The 22,452-nt window shown below is 38.2% G+C and overlaps 1 protein-coding gene and 1 non-coding gene across 19 annotated transcripts in view; both read left to right on the forward strand.

Annotated features, from left to right (window-relative positions):
- The window catches only part of LOC134204742 (protein 4.1 homolog), a 131,126-nt gene that overhangs the window by 37,390 nt on the left and 71,284 nt on the right, over nt 1-22,452 (forward strand). The gene's annotated exons all lie outside the window — the stretch shown is intronic.
- On the forward strand, nt 16,596-16,702 carry LOC134204756 (U6 spliceosomal RNA). Its single transcript, XR_009977961.1, has one exon. It is a non-coding gene; the product is annotated as a U6 spliceosomal RNA (small nuclear RNA).

A 22,452-nucleotide genomic window follows, 5' to 3' on the forward strand; every position in this document is an offset into this window, starting at 1 on the left:
AAGGGTTACTTCTGCGTGTAGTTAAAAAAAAAACTTTTTTTTTCGAAAATCTAATTAGGAATACTTTTATAAGTTACACAATCTATCGTTGTCAAATCAATTCTATCTAAGACTCCCTTTCGGGGTATGTTTTTCTATCCGATCAGGGAATCTCCTTGAAAAATTATTGTTAGGTAGCTCAATCAAGGGTTATCTCTCGAGAAAGATTATTTACTCTAACACAAATATTATCTCAGGAGAACGATTTGTTATTTTAAATTAAACACTATAAATTAATTTACAGCAGTTCTTGAAACAGAGGCTTCTCGTGTTATTTGCGTTGCTTTAATAATTGGCTTTGTAACAGTCACAATTCGCGAATGTACTTCTCCTTTTCACTTATCACAAATTTACTTTTGCCAAGTTATTAAACGACGGCTGAATGATTCAGTCATCTCCGGCTGCAGCTACGAAATACATCACAAAACTGAGGGCTAACTCTCATTTTTCCATCTGATACTCCCGGTCATCTGTCACAATACAAGCACTCATGATCGGAATGTTGCTTTGTTTTGAAATATCAATTTCTAAAGAGCTGTATAGATCTGTGCAAACAACGGTGATTGGTCAATAAAATGATTATATTGTTCCCGATTTTCGATTTAGATGTAATGATAATTACATTATTGAAGCAGAGACAGCTTGCTTAGAATAATTTGATGCGCTTTCATTGAATAAAAATCCATGAAAATTTAGCGAAATTCCTCTCATTGTTTATGTTTTCTATGAGAGCGAAAAAGGGTTAAATGTAGATATCACGTGACTTCTCTCCGTGAAAATAAAAAATCTCAGTACTGCTCAAAATAAATCTAATTTACTGTATAAATACGCATTGGAACTCACTTTTTCAATTAAATCCCTCCCTAATCTATGACACTTTAAAAAAGGTAAGAAAAAGGTAGAGATGTCTATTTGGTTTGATAAAAACATGATGATGATGACAAAACATCATGTATTACGTTTTTTTTTTTTCCAAGTTCGTTTATTTGGTAGGCTCAGGCGTGTATAACACTTTACGGAGCCATGGTTCTTTATGATATATACAATCAATATCATTTAATTTTTCAGTTAGTAAGAGATGGGTAGAAGCCAGCGTACTCGTGGTGACTCGAGGTTAGTTTACAATGTTTAAGGATGGACGGGGCTAAGGATTTGGGATCAGGGAATTTCAGCTTCTCATCCGGGTATTTGGCGTCAGGGACGATGTGGCGTGTCGTCGTGCTCGAGGAACGGTTCGACTGGGAGCATCTTCCGGATGGCAAGAGCTATGGTGCTCTACGGAACAGAAAGCAGAGACTCAACACAAAAAAACTTTGAAGAAAAAAAAAATAAACTATTAGATTTTGATATCAGAAGCACAAAGAAAACTATAAATGGCCTGCATATAGACCACATCACGATCTCCCAAAACATCTCGAACTTCCCTGAAGGGTTGTTTACCTCGGGCCACTAGGGTATCCAATAATTGCTCTCTGGAGGCATCGTTTTCCGAGCAGGACCAAACTACGTGATCGATGTCATCATAACCGGCTCCGCATCTACATAAGTTGCTATCGACAAGGTTTATTCTGTACAGATGTGCGTTTAGTGAATAGTGATTGGACATAAGTCTCGACATCACGCGAATGAAGCCTCGACTTAAGTCCTCACCTCTGAACCACGCTCGCCCAGAAACTTTTGGAACTATAGAAAATAGCCACCGTCCAAGTTCGTTGTGTGTCCAATTTCTTTGCCAACTTTGAAGAGTACTCTGACGGACTAATGGAAAAAACTCGTTGCTCGAGAATTGTCTATCATAAACCTCACCTTCCTGTGCGCCCACCTTTGCCAGCGAGTCTGCCTTCTCATTGCCGTAGATTGAGCAGTGAGAAGGGACCCAAACAAAGGTAATCTTGAATGATCTTTCGACCAAAACACGCATCTGCTCTCTTATGTTTGTAAGAAAGTAAGATGCGTGCTTAACAGGTTTCATCGACCGGAGTGTCTCGATAGAACTAAGACTATCCGAGAAGATGAAATAATGGTCTACGGGCTGATTTGAAATTATCCCCAGAGCGAAGTTAATTGCTGCCAGCTCAGCAACATAAACCGAACACGGTTCTTGAAGTTTTCGGAAGGTGGTTGAAGTTACATTGAAAACACCGAAGCCAGTGGATCCGTTAATGCGAGAACCATCAGTGAAATATCTGTTGATGCAATTGACATGTTCATATTTTTCTGAAAAAATGGAGGGAATAGATATTTGTCGAAGATGATCTGGTATTCCTTGAATAGCATGTTTCATGGACAGATCGTATACAATTGAGGAACTGTCTTTGGTGAAGTGAACTCGAGGGGGATTATAACACGGAAGACAAAGATCTGATGATATGTAGTTGAGATAGACTCGCAGGTATCTTGAAGGACAAGTTAGTTCAAGCATATTATCGAAGTTATCTAGAACAAGTGTGTTACTTGTTCCACATTTGATGAGTATTCTTAGTGAGAGCTCCCAGTAACGGTGCTTTAAAGGAGTGACTCCAGCAAGCACCTCCAGGCTCATGTTATGCGTTGAATGCATGCAGCCAAGGGCAATACGCAAACAACGATACTGAATTCGTTCCAATTTGATCAGGTGGCAATCAGCTGCTGAGAGGAAGCAGAAGGAGCCATACTCTAAAACAGAGAGAATAGTCGTTCTATAGAGTTTGATGAGGTCTTCCGGGTGAGCACCCCACCATGTTCCGGAGATAGAACGTAGAAAATGGATCCTTTTTCGGCATTTTTGTATCAAATACTCAATGTGGAGTTTCCAGGTACATTTGGAATCAAACACGACCCCAAGGTATTTAGAAGATAAAGATTGGTTGATGTCATCATTCAACAGCTTGAGTTTCAGTTGAGCAGGATACCGCTTCTTAGTAAACACAACCAACTGAGTTTTTTGCGGTGAAAACTCGATCCCTAAATATCTGGCCCAAACAGTCAGATTATTTAGGGTACTTTGCAATGGTCCTTGCAAGACAGCTGCACATGGACCTCTTAGAGAGACCACGGCATCATCTGCAAGTTGTCTGAGCGTGCATTGTCCTTCCAAACAATTGTCAATATCTTTAACATAGAAAATGTAAAGCAAGGGACTTAAACATGAACCTTGGGGAAGGCCCATGTAGCTATTTCTGGAAGTTGTCAGAGTGCCGAGTGTGAAGTTCATTTGTTTTTCTGACAACAAATTGTACAAGAAATTATTTAAAAATACGGGTAGTCCATTACTGTGCAGATTGTCTGACAGTACTTCAATGGAAACTGAATCAAAAGCGCCCTTAATATCCAAGAATACTGAAGCCAATTGCTCCTTGTGCGCAAAGGCCAGCTGTATATCTGAAGAGAGCAACGCTAGACAATCGTTTGTTCCTTTACCTTTTCGAAATCCAAACTGAGTATTTGAAAGTAATGCATTTTGTTCAACCCAATGGTCGACTCTTGAAAGGATCATTTTCTCCAATAATTTTCTCATGCATGATAGCATGGCAATCGGTCGGTATGAATTGTGATTAGACGCTGGTTTCCCAGGCTTTTGAATAGCTATTACTTTGACCTGTCGCCATTCAGGTGGCACAATGTTGTACTCCATGAAACAGTTGTACAGGTCTAGTAATCGTCTTTTTGCGATATCTGGGAGGTTTTTCAGAAGATTGAATTTGATGTTATCGCATCCCGGAGCAGAGTTATTCGATGAAAGAAGAGACATAGAAAGTTCCAGCATTGAGAATGGTCCACCCAAAGAACCGGGATCATTGACTGATTCTCGAAATAGCGGTTCTGCTGGTACGGAATCTGGACAGACCTTTTTGCGAAGTTGAATATCCATCTATTGGAGTATTCTTCACTCTCGTTGGTGGAAGTGCGGTTCCGCATGTTGCGGGCCGTTTTCCAAAGTGTTGTCATTGAGGTTTCTCGTGATAGTCCGTCGACAAAATGTCGCCAGTAGCTACGTTTTTGAGCCTTGAGAAGATTTTTGAGCTTTCTTTCAAGCCTCAAATACTCTTCGAAAAGCTCAGACCTTCCGTGTTTACGGAAAGCCTTGAAGGCATCAGATTTCTCAGAATACAACTTAGTACATTCATCATCCCATCCAGGAGTGGCTGGTCTTCTTATGACAGATGTACTTGGAACGCGTCGTTTCTGGGCTTCTAGTGCGCTTTTATGAATTAATTCGGTAAGGAATCGATATTCATCCAGCGGTGGAAGAACATCAGTTGATTCAATACCAATATTTACCGCCGATGCAAATTTTTGCCAGTCAATGTGCTTCGTGAGGTCGAAAGGAACATTAACTGGCTCAGATTGTTGATAGCTATTTTTAATTGTAGTAACTATCGGCATATGGTCACTACCGTGGGGATCTTGGATAACCTTCCACGTGCAATCTAACGATAGTGAATTTGAACATAAAGACAGGTCAATACGGCTTTGTTGACCATTTGGTCCTATTCGAGTTACTTCATCAGTGTTCAAAATATTTAAATTGAAATCGTCACACAAATCATAGAAAATAGGCGCTCTATAATCGTCATACGTTTCGCCCCATCCAATACCATGTGCGTTCATATCTCCCAATATCAACTCTGGGGATGATAAAAGGGAGACTGCGCTCCAAAGATGACGACGATTGAGAGAGGCATTTGGAGGGATGTACGCTGAAGCTATGCAAAGATCTTTATTCTTCACATTTACTTGGCATGCGACGATTTCTAAGCCATTAACAGTCGGAATGGGAATTCTGTAGCATTTTTTGATCCCCAAAAGAACGCCACCATAATGATCATCCCGATCTTGGCGAATAATATTAAAATCGTGGAAGTTGATTTCATCTTCAGAAGAAAGCCATGTTTCACAAAGTGCAAATATGTCGCAATCGGAATTGCGAATCAAAAACTTGAACACGTCTAATTTATTTTTAAGACTATGACAGTTCCACTGCAGCACAGTGATTGTATCTTGTGTAATAGTCGTATTATCCATCGAAAGATACAATTCCTGCAAGAAGGGGCCATGAAACAGTCAATTGCTTCAGATAACTTTCCACTGTTGGTATAAAGAGGTCAATGATTGGCCTCAATGAATTCGGAATATTGAATAAATTCAAAAAACGGTCCACAAGGTCCTTAAAGGAGATCAATCCTCGCTTGGACGGAGTACTTTTTTGGGAAGAACAAATTGCAGTTTTTCTTTCATTCATTCTCCTAGCCGGATGTTTCTTGGAAACATCGGTTTTGGGCAATGGCGGGAATGTCTTGCTGCAAGATGGATCCAAAGGAGCAGTGAAGACAGGTTGCTTCGGGATTTTAAATAATCCCCCATTGCCTTCAAATTTGGGCAAGCTTTTATGGATGACTTTTGATTTCTTACGGCGCGATCCCGGGGAAGACGGTTGCTTCCTCTTTTCGGGCACGTGTACCTCCGTAGAATCATCCATATCAGCTGCGTGAGAGTACAATTCGTAAATGTATTTGGAATCATAATAATCACTTACTTGAACGGTAGCTGAAATAGCAGCCTTTGCAGTGGTATCGGCGGATGTGTCTTGCGCTTTAACCATTTCCGCATAAGTCTGCTTGGAGCGCTGTACCAACGAGCGCTTCACTTTTTGGGTGCGCTTTCTGTACACCGGGCAATCTTGCAAACCATGGGCAGGAGCCATACCGCAATAAGCACATTTTGTGGCTTGTTGCTGGCAGGATTCCTCCCGATGTCTTTCGAAACATTTACTTGTCACAAAACTCGGCAGTGTGACCAAGTTGTTTCCAATTGGTACAATTAAATACCCTTGGTACAAAAAGACGCACCGGAAACAACATATTCTCTAAATCGACATATTTTGGGAGGATCGAACCGGTAAACGATACCCGAAGCGAGCCTGACTTAGAATATACTTTTTTGCCATCTACCATTGTTGCTGAATGCAATTCCTTGCAATCCAGAATATCCACGGTAGACTCCATTGCAAGTCAGGCTCGCTGCGTTGATCACACCTTCGATTTCGACCTCCCGCGAGGGGACATAAACTAAATATTCTACATTGTAGGCCTTGTCTTTAGCAATTTCGTTCGCCACCTGATATGTAGGTGCGGTAATTCGTAGCTTGTTCCTGTTGATCTGATTAAAATCAAGCTTCGTAAAACGACGCGTCAAATCTCGCTTAATGCCGAGAAAGTCTAGACTTTTCACTTTCTGCCGAAAGTAAACAACCCAAGGCCCAGGCGAAGCCGCATGGTACAATCGTGTGCGGACACCTTTGGAGGACTATCGCCCCCCCATAGTCTCTGCCTCCATTCTCACCTCGCAAGGTGGAAGGACAATTAATTCTTATGCTACCTTAGAACTAATAGCAAATTAGAAAAAAAAAGTAAAAAAAAACTAAATTAATTTATTATAATTAATCCCACTCTGTATCAGAGATATGGGAGAACAATAAAACAATGCCTTCCACTTATCTGCGCTGCTGCTGTAGGTAGCAGCAGAAACAATAGCCTGCTTCACTGGCGTCGCCAGAAGCAGCTACTTCGCTCGCCGACAGTGATCGCCTTGGATCCGTAGGTAGGCACCACACAATAAACTCGCACTACCGAACAAAACCCGCGATGAGACACAGCACATATGTATTACGGTTGTCAGAATGACAGCATCTAGTATCTGTCATAGGGGCCCTCCTTAGCCGTGCGGTAAAACGCGCGGCTACAAAGCAAGACCATGCTGAGGGTGGCTGGGTTCGATTCCCGGTGGCAGTCTAGGCAATTTTCGGATTGGAAATTGTCTCGACTTCCCTGGGCATAAAAGTATCATCGTGTTAACCTCATGATATACGAATGCAAAAATAGTAACCTGGGCTCAGAAACCTCGCAGTTAATAAGTGCTTAATAAACACTAAGCTGCGAGGCGGCTCTGTCCCAGTGTGGGGATGTAATGCCAATAAGGAGAGAAGTACCTGTCGAAAGATACGTAGTGGGCTCCATAACCGAACGGTGCCCACAACCGAACCTCTTCCCCTACCTTTTCCCAGGAAACTAATTCCTAGAATGAATCATTCCGCCGACAACTGTTCTCCAGAATGAACCAGACTTTGTTTCCTATATTTAAAAACAATCATTTCAACGAAAAAAGAAGATTGTGTTTCTATGTAAGATACAATAACAGCACAGACAAACAGTCTTAAGAGCTAGAACAATTTCCTTCAAAATCTATCGCTCAGTACCACCATAAGTTAGCATGTTGCACAAACTAAAGTTTCGTCGCCTTTGGATGTGAACTCGTAATTAGTTAAAGTTAAAACGACCGTTGACCGCTCATGGTCGATGGGAATTTCAACAGTGTTACGTCTGTTTTCTGTGGTCAATCAAGTTGTTTTCACTGGTAGGCGGTCTATTTCAAATTTTTACAATAGATCTAAACTCAATAGATTTGTTGAAAATTCATCTAGAAATGAATTATAAAAATCATCCAGCGATTCCTTCACAAAATCCTCTGAAAATTTCTTTGGAAGTTTCTTCTCTAGGTAGTCTTTTAGAATTTTCTTACGGAACTCTTTTGGATTTTACGAATTCCATCGAATATTCCTTCATGAATTCAGTGGAGAATTATTTCAGAAATATTTTTTGATTATCCTTTTGAGGTTCATGCAGGAAAATGTTTGCAAATTCATTCCAAAATTCCTCTAATAGCTCCTCGCAAGTTCATTTGAAAGAATTTCTAAAGGAACTCCTGAAGAATTATTAAAAATATTCGGAAGGAATTCCTAAAGGAATTTCCGAAACAATTCCTGAAGGAATTCGAATGGAATTCGAACACAAATATGAATCAGGGAAAGCAAAATACGTGAATGGAACCCATAATTTCTTGTCGAAAAGGTTTACAAAATTCTAGACAGATACTCAGAAATGATTCATAATAAACCACAGCCGATGAAAGTTATTTCATGAAAATTATTTACAAAAATAAAAAGAAATACCAAAACTTTCAAAAATTTTTGAGTTGACAAAATCGGATCGAAAACGTAATAAAATCGGGGAGTGATAAAATTGAGACGATACTGTATTTTAAATGCCAATAATTTTATTTTTTTTAATTATGCCAGTTTTGTTCGAAACTAGTGACCAGTTTTACGTAGCTTACGTTGGGTGGTCGTGTCTTGTACATAACCCTTCTGTTTGTTTGTCTTCATTGTAGAGGTTTGCAGCCTTGGGCTGATTCACCTCTATAAAAATGAAGTTGGTTAATCCGAAAAAAATCTCATGATTTAAGTTAAGTTATGTTTAGATTTAGGTTTCCTTGAGAAAATTTATAATGCCTCAGAGAACGATTATCAAAAAAAGTATTCCGAAGAGTGGTTTATGATTTTGAAAATTATATATTCTTGAAATGCAGGAAGAATATAATGACTGGTAAAAAAAATCTGGTAACAACAAAAACATCTACATACTATACTGAATATAGTAGGGGAAATGACGGCTTTGGCAGGTTTTGTTCTATTTTGTTCTATTTTTTCAGGAGACTTTCAGAAATAATAAGAAGCTCCATCCAGAAGAAAGTTATAAGAAGCTCCATCGGGAATTTATCCGGAAGTTGATCTAGATATTTATCCGGACGTTCCTTTAGAAAGTTCTCTGGATGATTTTCAAGTATTTCACAGTAAATTTTGAATCCCAACAGGGTATTCTTTAAAAAGAAATTTGGAAGCGTTCCACGTAAAAATTCAGTTTAAAAATCCGACTCAGTACAAATGAATTGGGGAAATTCGTTTTAATAAAATAAAGAATTTTAAAAAGTATTCTCTTGAATTCTAACAATTTGAATGTTAAAAAAATAAACATTATTCAACATCAGTAATACAAGGAGATTATTGAATTTACACACCTATTGGGGTCTCCAGTAGCCTTGCGAGCAAAGGCGTAGGATTGCCAATCCGGAGATGGTGAGTTCGATTCTCGGTCCGGTCTAGGATGTTTTCGAGTTGGAAACATTCTCGACACCCTGGGCACAGTGTATCTATTGCACTTGCCACACAAGATACATACTCATGCAATGGCGGGCATATAGAAAAGCTTTCAATTAATAACTGAGGAAATGCTAATTTAATACTAAGTTGAAAAGCAGGCCAAGTTCCAATTGGAATATTGAGCCCAAGATTTTTTTATGTACAGGTTATCCGACTTGTCAATATCCCCAACTCAGCCATCTTGGATTTTTGTATGGAATTTATGCTCGTTTGTTTACGTTTTGCACTGAAAATGTATGTTTTCCCCCCGTGCTGGTTATTCCCATCTACTGACGAGGTCGGATAACCTGTACATAAAAAAATCTTGATTGAGCCATTGATGAAGAAGAAGAAAACCTATTGGATTTTGAAATTTTTCGCTGATAATCATAATCTTAATATTGAAGGCATTTGAAGACATTTTTAAACGACTGTGAAGACATTGGAAAATATCATCTGGCATCCCTGACCATTACTGTCTAGTAGCTTGGCCACCCCATTCATACACCTCAGTTCAACAATTGATAATACGCAATATACGATATAATACGCAATACGCAATATACGATATATAATAATACGATAATAATAGGATTGGAACGCACTGCATAGAGAATGCATGATGCATGAGAGAACTGAAATTTTCAATAGTTTAGCGTGCAATAGTTTAGTACTGGCAAATTGGTGGAAAGTTTATGAATCGATTGATATATAAATCTTTAAAATCCATTGAAAGATAAAGGACCTATTAATGTTACAAATCTTACGTGATTTCGTGACGGTTCCTAATTTTGAAATTTTACACCCAGTATCCGAATCTTCCCCTTAGGGGCCGTACACATATTACGTAAGCAGTTTTGGGGGGAGGGGAGTCAGCTGTTTTCTTACGCGCCATATAAATAAAAAATCATTTGTATGGGAAAAATCTTACATGGGGGGAGGGGTATCAGGTATCAGAACGTCGGCTCAGAAGGCACGTTCCCCTCAATTTGGGAGATTTGTGCCATCGCCTTCACTGGCCTTTCTCATCATTTACCTGACGGAAAAGGAAGTGAAAAGGGGAAAGGAAGAGGAAGTAAAGTTGGAAAGGAGAATGGAACCATTTATAGGAAAGCCAATTATGTAGACTCACACGCATTCAGCTAGGGACTAAAGAGAGGTGTCACAAAAACATAGAGGACGTAACAATGGACGAACGTCAAAGACGAAACACAGAGTGCACTGTGAAAAACGCATAATGCGAACCCATATAGGTGGCAATTTCTTAAAAAATAAGTAAAACACATATTCATAACCCCATTCTTATTGAACCTCACGTTGAGATTGAACAAGAGTAGCCGAACCCGAACGTCAAGAACGGAACACAGAGTACACTGTGAAAAACGCATCATGCGAATCCATATAGGTGACAGACACAAAGTACATTGTAAAAAAAATGCATAATGCGAATAACCTCACGTTGAGATTGAACAAGAGTAACCGAAGCCGAACGTCAAGGACGAGACACATAGTACACTGTGAAAAACGCATAATGCGAATCCATATAGGTAACATACACAAAGAACATTGTAAAAAACAAATCCATATAGGTGGAAGTTTGTTGAAAAACTAAGTAAAACACATATTCATAGCCCCACACTCACGTTGAGATTGAACAAGAGTAGCCAAAGCCGAACGTCAAAGACGAGACACAGAGTTAACTGTGAAAAACGCATAATGCGAATCCATATAGGTGACAATTTGTTGAAAAATAAGTAAAACACATATTCATAACCCCACTCTTATTTACCTCACGTTGAGATTGAACAAGAGTAGCCGAAGCCAAACGTCAAGGACGAGACACAGAGACAGAAGACACTGTGAAAAAACGCATAATGCGAATCCATATAGGTAACATACACAAAGCACATTGTAAAAAACGCATAATGCGAATCCATATAGGTGACAATTTGTTGAAAACTAAGTAAAACACATATTCATAACCCTACTCTTATTTAACCTCACGATAAGGTTGAATAAGAGTAGCCGATTATCTCGGAGAAGTAAAAAGTCAACTACGCCATAGCTCCGGTTAGCGCAGCGAGGGCTAAAATACTGTGAAGGGGGCCCTGGTGCTTCACAGGCTCCGTTTGCGGTTAGGTTCTTATTAGACCCCCCTAACCATTCATTCGTAGGCACGGTAAGCATAAAGCCGTATCACACCGAACATTAGGGGTCACTTGTATGGTGGACTTTTACCACTGGAACAGGCAATCCGTAATGTTATTCTTGGCCAGATAACCAGCTGCCGACACCACACGGCTATCTAGGCTGTTCGTGGAGAGAAGTTGACATTGACTTTACGTCAACTCTCAATGTGGCCGAACAGCCGCAAGTGCAATAGTTTAGTACTGGCAAATTGGTGGAAAGTTTATGATTTAAGTTTATGAATCGATTGATATATAAATCTTTAAAATCCATTGAAAGATAAAGGACCTATTAATGTTACAAATCTTACATGATTGCGTGACGGTTCCCAATTTTGAAGTTTTCATTTTACACCCTGTACCCGAATCTTCCCCTTAGGGGCCGTACACATATTACGTAAGCAGTTTTGGGGGGAGGGGAGTCAGCTGTTTTCTTACGCGCCATCTTCTTCTTCTGATTGGCATTACGTCCCCACACTGGGACAGAGCCGCCTCGCAGCTTAGTGTTCATTAAGCACTTCCACAGTTATTAACTGCGAGGTTTCTAAGCCAGGTTACCATTTTTGCATTCGTATATCATGAGGCTAACACGATGATACTTTTATGCCCAGGGAAGTCGAGACAATTTCCAATCCGAAAATTGCCTAGACCGGCACCGGGAATCGAACCCAGCCACCCTCAGCATGGTCTTGCTTTGTAGCCGTGCGTCTTACCACACGGCTAAGGAGGTCCCCAAACGCGCCATATAAATAAAAAATCATTTGTATGGGAAAAATCTTACATGGGGGGAGGGGGGTCGAAAACCCAGAAAAAATGCTAACGTAATAAGTGTACGACCCCTTAGACGTAGTTTGCGTCAAAAATCCAGGTTTAGAAGTATGGGTAAAATGGGCATGTTAAGAAATTAAGCTTAAAACAATTGATTAATTTGACGAATTGTATGCACAGGCTGAGCATCTATAAAATGTGCCTTTTGAAATAAAAATTTTGGATTATAATTAATATATTGGTAACTTACAATGATGTTAATTAAAAATTATGTATATCGAATTTCCGAGTTTTGTTCAGACCGATGGCATTTTAAAGTAATTTTTATTACTTAAAAATGCCATCGGTCTGAACAAAACTCGGAAATTCCGGTTTGCTAATAAATGCTTGGCGTTTTCAGCGGTAAACAATACAAACTTTTCAAAATTAAATATCGGAGAAATTGTATGTACTATGGTCTATATTGCCACACCAGAACGTGTCCCCCAATCATGATTCAATTTCTTTCAAAAAACTTTAAAAATCTTTAAATAGACTAAGTTTGATACCAATTCAAAATGTTCGAAACGACTTATGTGCTTTCGTAAACAAAGATTCAAACGTTGATTTGACGAATCTGATAGCATTCCCACGCAAACCAACACCATCAATAGGTAGCAGAAACCTTCACCTACGTGTTAATGTGATGGTTTGCCTGGGAATGCTATCAGATTCGTCTAAGGGAAGATCCATGAAGTACGTCATGCAAAAATCAGTGATTTTCAAACCCCCTCTCCTTTTTGTATTAAACCTCTAGAATCGTAACGCTGCTTGGAACCCCCATCCCCCTTAGAGCGTGACGTAATTTGTGGATGGCCCCAAATCGTTGTTTGAATCTTTGTTCACGAAAGCAGATAAGTTGTTTTGAAAATTTGGTATTTATATATCCGAGGATCATGCGGATTAATTCTGTCGATTTATGTTTTAAATCAAAAATTATACCACCATGACATTTCAGCCATAGTTTACATTGAATCATTACAATGGCGTAGCAACGGGGGGTTTAAAATTAAATTATCAACTAAAAAAAAAAAAATCAGAAAACCACCCCAAATTTTCTGACTACGCAACTGAATCATTAATAAACAGATTAGTTTTTACTATTTGAAGAAAGTAAAATATGTCGTACTCATAATTGTGCAGGCTTGTAAAATGTCATCTGCATGTCATTTGACTAATTTGGTCATAACTTTCTTTAGAAGCAAAATTTCTTCCATAATTTTGAATGTACTCATAACGCTTGAGTAGGGTTATATTTTTGTCCAAGGGTACATTGCTCTAAGTATAACATCAAAGGCTGGAGAGTGAAAACTCTCCAAAATGTCACGTGTCATTTGACATAATGTCATTTGAATGACATTTTGCCTCCCACGCCCCAGATTACATATTTACAGCAAAGTCTCGTTAGACAAAGTTGTAGGCCCATTTAACCGCTATAAGTTCGTCATACAACATGAATTGATAGCTACCTTCTGAAACAAGTTCTGGGAAAATTATACAAACGAATGCAAATGACATTTTACAACACTGATTCTGGTGAGGGGGTTAGAAGCAGAGGAGTGTAGGTGACATTTTGGTCAAAATTGAGTTGACTACATCAAAAAATGTTTTGGCTCTGCACCTTTCCGACAATATGCTGATAGGTATAGTTTGTACGTTGTTTATGAAAAATGTGAAAATTCATAGAAAATAAGTGATTTTTCTAACTTCCATACAATTTGTATGAAACATGAAAATATTGAAAAACCCCTTTGCGTTTGACCCCCTGAATTTGAAACAAGCAATAAGATCCACTAGATAGAGTGCCGATTTAGCTCAAACGGGACTCCTGTTCATTTTACCAACCCTGTCCGTTGTACCCCCACCTCCTCTAGTAAATTCTATCTTGTTGAGTGTTTTGAAGGAACTTAACATTCAATTCCCCCACAATTCTTCAGAGCAAAGCGCACGTGTGTGGCGTTGATGTGTAATCATAACTGACATCATCGACGTGAGCCGATTTCCATCGAATATTATATCATTCTTTCAGTTACAACATAGTCACTGTGTGTCTAACTGTCATCACCAAGCTACACCATCGTGGTAACACCATGCGACAAAAGTGGGTGCGTTTGACAGCACTTTCATGTCGCCTTTCTCCGTTAATCAAAATGTTCTTTTCATCGCATGAATTACACATCCGAATCCGACTAGACACAGTATCACCATCGTAGCTGTAGTTTGACAACTGTTGTGCGGGAAATGCCTTTCATTATTTGGTAGGTCCTCCTATAGTCACAAACAAAACGATTATGATCGTCTATGGGTGTTTTCAAATCTCTGTCATCAGCTGACGGAAAAAGCCTCTCGTGAATAAATTATGTGCTTGTGACGAGTTGAAAAGTTCGTAGATTAAAACATTCCACACCCTTGGCGAGACGTCTCGCATATAGAATCCGTCATTTGCATTCCACTACTCCTGGGGCACGCATACAGGCCAACAACACAACGCACAGTGGTTCCATTCCCCTAGAAGGGCGGTCATAAATATAAATTACGGAAGTTATACGGTAAAATGGTGTACTTTTAGTATCTTTCGGGTTAAACAGCCTATTTTTTAATTATTTGGTAGGCTCAGTCATTATCATGCTTTACGAAGCCGATTTCAGTATTATATTCAAAAATCCAACAAACAACGTTCAATTTACATTCTTGAGGAAGATGCGTGGGTGTGAAGATGCTTGTTATTGTGAAAGTAGTAAACGAAAATAAACCTGATAAATCCACCTTAATCCATGCTAATGCCTTTCTAGTGCATATGGAAAAATTGTATTTCTGCCATAACTTTTAGACCCATTGTGCGATCTGGCCAATTCTTATTAGAAAACAAAAGGATATGATTCCACATGGAACGTGCTAAAAGATAACAAAATTGAGTAGAAATTTGTACTTTCGTCAAAGAAACATAGTAAAGCTATTTGTTTACCATTTGCTTGGTCGCAGATGGTCGCAGCTGAAATAGCCTTTAGATGACAGATTAGACTGTAAATATTTACTCACAGGATGTTTCTGAAGGAGATTTCATGGGGAAACATATTTTCGTAAAGGATGAAGATAACAAAATTTAGAAGAAAATTGTGTTTCCGTCGAAGAGTCATAGTAAAGTTATTTGTTTACCATTTGCTTGGTCGCAAACGGTCGCAGCTGCAATAGCCTTTAGATGACAGATTAGAGTGTAAATATTTACTCACAGGATGTTTCTGGAGGGGATTTGAAGGGGAACCATACTTTCTTGGAGGATGAAGATAACAAAATTTAGAAGAAAATTGTTTTTTCGTCGAAGAAACAAAGAAAAGTTATTTGTTTACCATTTGCTTGGTCGCAAACGGTCGCAGCTAAAATAGCCTTTAGATGACAGATTAGAGTGTAAATATTTACTTAGAGGATGTTTCTGGAGGGGATTTGAAGGGGAAACATACTTTCTTGGAGGATGAAGATAACAAAATCTAGAAGAAAATTGTTTTTTCGTCGAAGAAACATAGAAAAGTTATTTGTTTACCATTTGCTTGGTCGCAAACGGTCGCAACCGAAATAGCCTTTAGATGACAGATTAGAGTGTAAATATTCACTCACAGGATGTTTTTGGAGGGGATCTGAAGGGGAAACATATTTTATTGGTGGATGATAATAATGAAATTCAGAAGCAAATTGTGAATTTGTTCATAAAACACATTAGAGTTTTTCGTTGACCATTTGCTTGGTTGCGAGCGGTCCCAGCTGAAATAGCATGTAGATGACAGATTAGAGTGTAAATATTTACTCAGAGGATATTTCAAGAGGGAATTCAAAGGTAAAACATAAGTTTCATGAGGTATGCCAACATTTTCACGTATAGTTTATTTAGCTGGATTATCTTAAATTCGAAGCCTTATACAGGTCATATTAGCTCAAATTCTACAAAAATGATGATTGCATCTTATATGGTATACCATAAAGTAGCAGTTTAGGGATAACTTGTTGAATTTCGATAAAGTCGTGTTTTTGGATTTATGACCTATGGGGGAACCACTGTGCAACGATGGCAGAATGCCTGTCGTCTAACATGCATGAGTCCCATGAGAACGGCGGTACAGAATGTTGACATTCCTAACCAAAAGACTCTAATTATTCTTTTCTTTACCATGGAATTATAGAAGTAACGTAGGAATGTTTTCTTGGTCGGTTAGAAATAAGAATTTCGTCTACTATATGTTGGCGACTCTACTGAAACTAATTGAATTGAATATTGACCACCGTGTTTGTGTATAGTTGGATGAGTCATACGTGAAACACAGAGCACACCAACTGACTATTGAAGATTCTCGATAGATAGGAGAGAAGCAATATCGCATAAACATATCGCTTCACGTGGGTAGAAAATTAAACTCAACCCTCTTTATCTGCAGGTAGCGTATCATTATTCGTTACTATCCAGCGTGCAGATGAGTTTCGGTGTGTCTGTCTGTCGCTCATCGCTAGAACTGTTTCTTTTGCAGTGGAGTATATAAGAGTGAAGTTGATGGCAACCGAATGTCTTTGCTTCGGCAAGACATATACTAAAATTGGAACGATACAGAGAAGATTAGCATGGCCCCTGCGCAAGGATGACACGCAAAATCGTGAAGCGTTCCACATTTTTTTTCGACAACTTACTCGGAGTGATTTGTCGACCATATGGATGTTTTATTTTATTCCGCATAATGTGAGACAAACGCGTGTAAATTTTGAACTTCCACTGAAAATATCTCGGATTTCTCATGATATTTGAAGCGCTCCAAATACCTATATGTTATATTTTTTACACTTCAAATTTATTGCATGCATTTGTTATTGGAATTTAAAATTGACGTATTATGTATTTCAACTTCGTGTTTTGCTGTTATGACTAGCGATGTCGCATCGCGTTGCATAGCTTTTATAAACATCAACACCAGCACCCAAGGGCGACGACATTTATCACTGCTTTCTTTTGCTAGCGCACATTCCAACATGCCCTCGTCAACCCAAAATCACCGCACGACATCGAGCAAAAGCAAACGAAATTAACGTCCCGGTGATGGTTTGACTAATTTTACATCGCTTCCTTTCGGCGGAGGTCAGCCAGCCACCCGAATGTGTTCCAAGGTTGACCAAATTTGCTTGCCAGAGTGTGGATATTGGATACCACCGAACCGAGTACCGACCAACAGGGCATGTTCCGTGATGTGCGAAGCCGGAAACATAATTAACTCTCGGTTCTTTTTTCGATCCTTCTCCGCGTGACCGAAATTCCGAACGATGTTGTAGGTGGATGTAAAATTTGGTACGTTACCACCGATTCTCCGCAAAACAGTTCCTTTGTGAGGCCTTCAGTTTGCACAACCTGTTACGGGAAGCGCTTGTATAGTACAACGCTATATAGATAATGGCACAAATCATCATTTTCGAGTGAGTCGTGATAGCAACTTGGTCAAACAACAGGTGTTTGTATTACATTTGAAGGCTCTGGTTTGGAGGATTTAAGCACGTGTATCGATAAAACATGCCTCACTCGCAGGGGATAGATTGCGAGGTAGATACAAGACAAATCCATCCAATACGATGCAACCGATATTGATATCTGTACATCGTCCTATGTATTATGCTGATGTTCTAACTAAGGGATCATACACTAATTACGTAAGGATCTATGAAGCAAGAGTGTGGTTTCTATTCAATCATACATTAACTTTCAGTGAAAAAAATGCTGTAAAATCATTTACGTAGTTTGTATACGGCGTCTAATATAAGTCCCCGATCGTTCATTATACAAACAAATCAACGAATTCGATTGATAAAAATGTTATTCTTTTTCAACTTGTTTGATTGATGATTTTTTTCTCGACTAACATCGAATGATTTGTGCTGTGCCCTCTGATGGAAGACCAGATGTGTGCTGTGCTCAACGACTGACGAATCATTCATATGGCGGTTTGTTTTATTAATTTTATGACTGTTTGTCATCTGTTTCTATTGAAAATTCTTGCCAACGAATATTCGAATCAACTTCATGCGAGTAGAGTGACGTAAGTTTCGAGAATTGTTGTGCCAATTCTAATTTTCAAGTTTGGCTCATTCACTTGCCCTGGCGTAATTCAATATTAAAAACGTGAATCCCCACAACAAGCAATCTTTGTTTAATGTGAAACTATTTACAAAAATCAGATGCTTTCGTTGGATTGTGTTGCATTTCTGTAATCCCATGTGTGGGACCTATCTAAAAAATGATTTGGGTAAATTATGCAGCATTCTTTTTATCTTATACGACAGCGGTTCTCAACCTGGGGTACATGTACCCCTGGGGGTTTTGCTGATGTTAGGGGGTACCTGAGACGAAAATGCATAATGGCGGATGGTGTGTTATAATTGCTAAAAAAAATGCTGCTTTTAGTAGTATTTTCATTAAATAGGCGTAATAATACTCGCTTGTATTCGTTATTTTACCTACGCATAGTATAAATAGTGTAAGCTAACTACTCAAAATTTGAGTAAAGGATACTACTTCAATAAAATGATGATTTCGTGAAATTTAAGCATGGCCTTCCATTCTTTTTTTTTCTTTATGCGATAGATGAGAAACAAGCTTTTCTAGCTATCTGAGTATACTTTACAGCAAACAGATTTGTAGTCTGCACAATCATCAATTTATTGAAGTAGTAGGGGAACTGTTCCATTTTCCATCTCACTGAACATATATTCATCTCATCGCAAAACAAAGAAATACAGCACCAATTTAGTCGCTTCTTTTTGCTAACATGCATGCTCACTGCTGAAAAAAATCACAAAAATAAGAAACAAACCAAATTCCTTTTTATTGCTTTGTTTTTGATGGGATGGAAATAGGAGCTATGGGATGAAGTGCCGAACCGTTCCCCTATATTTTACTCAAATTATGAGAACATTTGTGGAGCTAAGCTGGGGCACGATGGAGCTAAATCGAAAATTTTCCCCAAAAATTAATTAGGGGAGCTGTTCCGTTTTCCATCTCACTGAACATATATTCATCTCGTCGAATTTATTAGGGTTATTTCCAACAGAATTTTTGGATAAATCTTGGATTTTCTTTGGAAATTTTTATAGGTTTTTCTTCGAAAATTCCTGCAAGAATTCCCTCGAACATAATTTTAGCAATTCCTTTAGAAACTTCTTTGCAAAATCTTTCCGAAATCTTTAAGGTTCTTCGATGAATTCATTGAAATTAATTAAAAAATGCTTTCCACTCTAGAAAACTACGCCATTAACTCTTTTTGTCATTCCTCCAGGGATTCCTTCGGAAAATCCTCTGAAGAGGCTTCATTACATTAATCCGGATATTTCTTCGGAACTTCCTCTTGAAATTGCTGCAGAAATTATTCCCGAAATTTTAATGAAAGATTTTTTCCGGAAAAGAATGAAATATGAAATCCTGAGAGAATTTTTCGGATGAGTTTCTGACGGAAATGTCAATAAAATTTCCAGATGATATCTCCGACTGAACTCTTGGATTAATTTCTGAATGATTCCTTAACGAATGTTTGAATGAATTTCTGATTTCCAAAAAAAAATCTGATGGAGTTGGAGATTCGAAAGTCGTAAGTCGTAATTAAATTTCCGGAGGAATTTTTATTTATTTTTCTCAAAAATTCCTGGGTGAAGTTATAAAAATATAAATAATAGAAACTTCGAGGGAATTCCAAGAATTTCTTCCTAGAGTTACGGAAGCGATTTCTTAAGGAATTGCTGAAAGAATTTAATTAAGAAAATCTTGGAATAATTGCTGATGAAAATCATTAAAAAAATTAAAGAAGTTCTTTATTCAATTTCGGCAGGAATTCCGAAAGCATTTTTTCAAGGAATTCATGAAGATATTCAAAAAAAAGGATTCTTCTAAAGAAATTTTGGAAGGTTTTCCTGAAACAAAGTTCTTAGGTATTTTTAAAGGAATTTCTAAAGAGGCTTCAATCAATATGGTCGAAACTCATGTGTGGTAAAATTCAAGTTATATTTGAGCTCTGGTCAAATTTTCAGCAAAATTGGTTCACACGCAATCGAGATCTAGATCTCCAAAGTTGACCATTTTGTATGAAAAACGACGAGTGGGCTTTTTATTATGCCGGTCACTGTATGCTGCCTCCTATCTGTGAGATTCACTTGTCATAAGACGAGTTTGTACAATCCCATTGAATTCCACCACTTAATTGTTAAATTAAAATATTTTGAATTAAACAATCTCACAGAAAATTATTTTGAGCTTTTTAGTGGAATGTCTTCACTTGTCATAAGAGGAGTTCGTACAATCCCATTGAATTCCACCACCTTAATTGTATCTTGACAGATACGTATTTTGACCTCAACAGTAATGCCGTCTTCAGTGTCTCGTACTTGACTCGACTCGTGTCAAGTACGAGACACTGAAGACGGCCTTACTGTTGAGGTCAAAAAACGTATCTGTCAAGATACAATTAAGTGGTGGAATTCAATGGGATATCTTCCCTTCCAAAACCTCGTATACACGGCGGCAGTACAGACACCTGTGGTGAAATCAAGTCAATTTTTATTAGGATTACCTTTAAAAATTCCTTTAAAGAATAAATTTTTAGAACTCTGCCAGTACTTTTCAAGAAATCCATTTCAAAACTCTTGGAAGAAATTCTTGAAATTCGTTCGAAATTTCCCTCAGGAATTTCTTCAGAACTTCCTTCAGGATTTCTTTCGAGAATTCTTTTAGGTATTCCTTCGGATTTATTTAGCAATTCCTACATAAATTCTTTTAAACCTTCGGAGATTCCTTTTGAATTCCTTCGTAATTTCCATTGCGCATTCTTTTTAGAATCTCTTCAGAAAATCCTTTAGAATTTTGTTTAAAAACCATCGTTAATTTAATTTGGAAATTATTTTGGGAATTTCTTAGAGAATTCTTTAGAAATTCCTTACGAAATTTCTCCAGGAAACCCCTCATTCTTTCATAATTTTCCGAATTATTTTTTTCAACATAATTTCCGGAATGATTCTTGTATACATTTTGGAAGGAATCTAACATTGGTTTTATAAATTATTCCTGGAGAAGTTCACCATAGAAGCTTTGGAGGATTTACTGGGGAAATTTAGAAGAAATTCATGCAGACATTTTCAAATGTATTTCAAGTAGAATTTTCAAAGAACAACCTGAATAGAATTAGGACAGGAATTATTAAAGGAATTCCTAAACAAATTCCTAATGGAATTTTCAAATAGGGATTTGGATTGTTGGGTTTTCAGCTGCTTATCAGGAACTTTGACGTCTTGTAGCGTAGCGTGCTCTAGTTATGGTACGGCAGGGAGCATTTTCCGGATGGCCAGATCTTCGTGGTGAACAATAGAACAATAGGATAGAGACAAAAAAATCAGGGAGAAACAAAAGTATTAGACTTTGATTTCGGATGAGCTAAGAAAGGTAGTATAAATCAAGCATAATTTTTCATAACGACGTATGTAACAATTATGAGGATTCGAGAAATCCTTTGCAGAAAGTTGGCAAAACTTTTTCTAAAACTGTTTTAAAACTAAATCTTTTTTCAATACTTTTTTCCGCTGGCATGCATCATTACATGACACGTAATAAGCGTGCTTCACAGCAAAGCCCAGTTCATTCCAATTCACTGTGAAACACGATAAAATTATACACACACCGGTATGCTACACGTACGTCGGTGTACATTGGTCGGTTTTCCATAGTTGCACGATTGACGCAACTGCAGTTTTGTTTTGTTTTGCTTTTTTTGTTACATAGGTCGCTCTCAGTTCCCATATGTTAAAGCGACATATGTAACAGAGATACTTCAAAAATAGAAATTTTTACATACGTCGATTCACAAAAAGATCGAATTAAAGAATTTTAAGATCTGAAATCAGTAAAATCAATGCGTGCGTATTATATAAAGCCGCGTGTGATTGTCACGTTGTATTAAAAACCCCGTTTTGTTTACTTTTGTTACATACGTCGTTATGAAAAATTTTGCTTGAAATAGCCTGCATATAGACAACATGACGATCTTCCAAAACACCGTGTACTTTCCTCAAGGGTTGTTTACTTCGGGCCACAAGGGTATCCAATAGTCGCTCTCTAGAAGGGGCCATTTTCTGAACAAAACCAAACTACGTGATCGATGTCATCGCAACCGACTCCGCACCTACATAAGTTGCTATCGACAAGATTTATTCTTTCTGTTCAGATGTTTGTTTAGTGAATAGCGATTGGACATAAGCCTCGACATCACTCGAATGAAACCTCGGCTTACGTCCTCACCTCTGAACCACGCTCGCCCAGAAACTTTGGGATTTATAGAAAATAGCCACCGTCCAAGTTCGTTGTATGTCCTATTTCTTTGCCAACTTTGAAGGGTATTTTGAAGG

The sequence above is a fragment of the Armigeres subalbatus genome, unplaced genomic scaffold (genome assembly GCF_024139115.2).
Source record: "Armigeres subalbatus isolate Guangzhou_Male unplaced genomic scaffold, GZ_Asu_2 Contig857, whole genome shotgun sequence".
Classification (NCBI taxonomy): Eukaryota; Metazoa; Arthropoda; class Insecta; order Diptera; family Culicidae; genus Armigeres; species Armigeres subalbatus.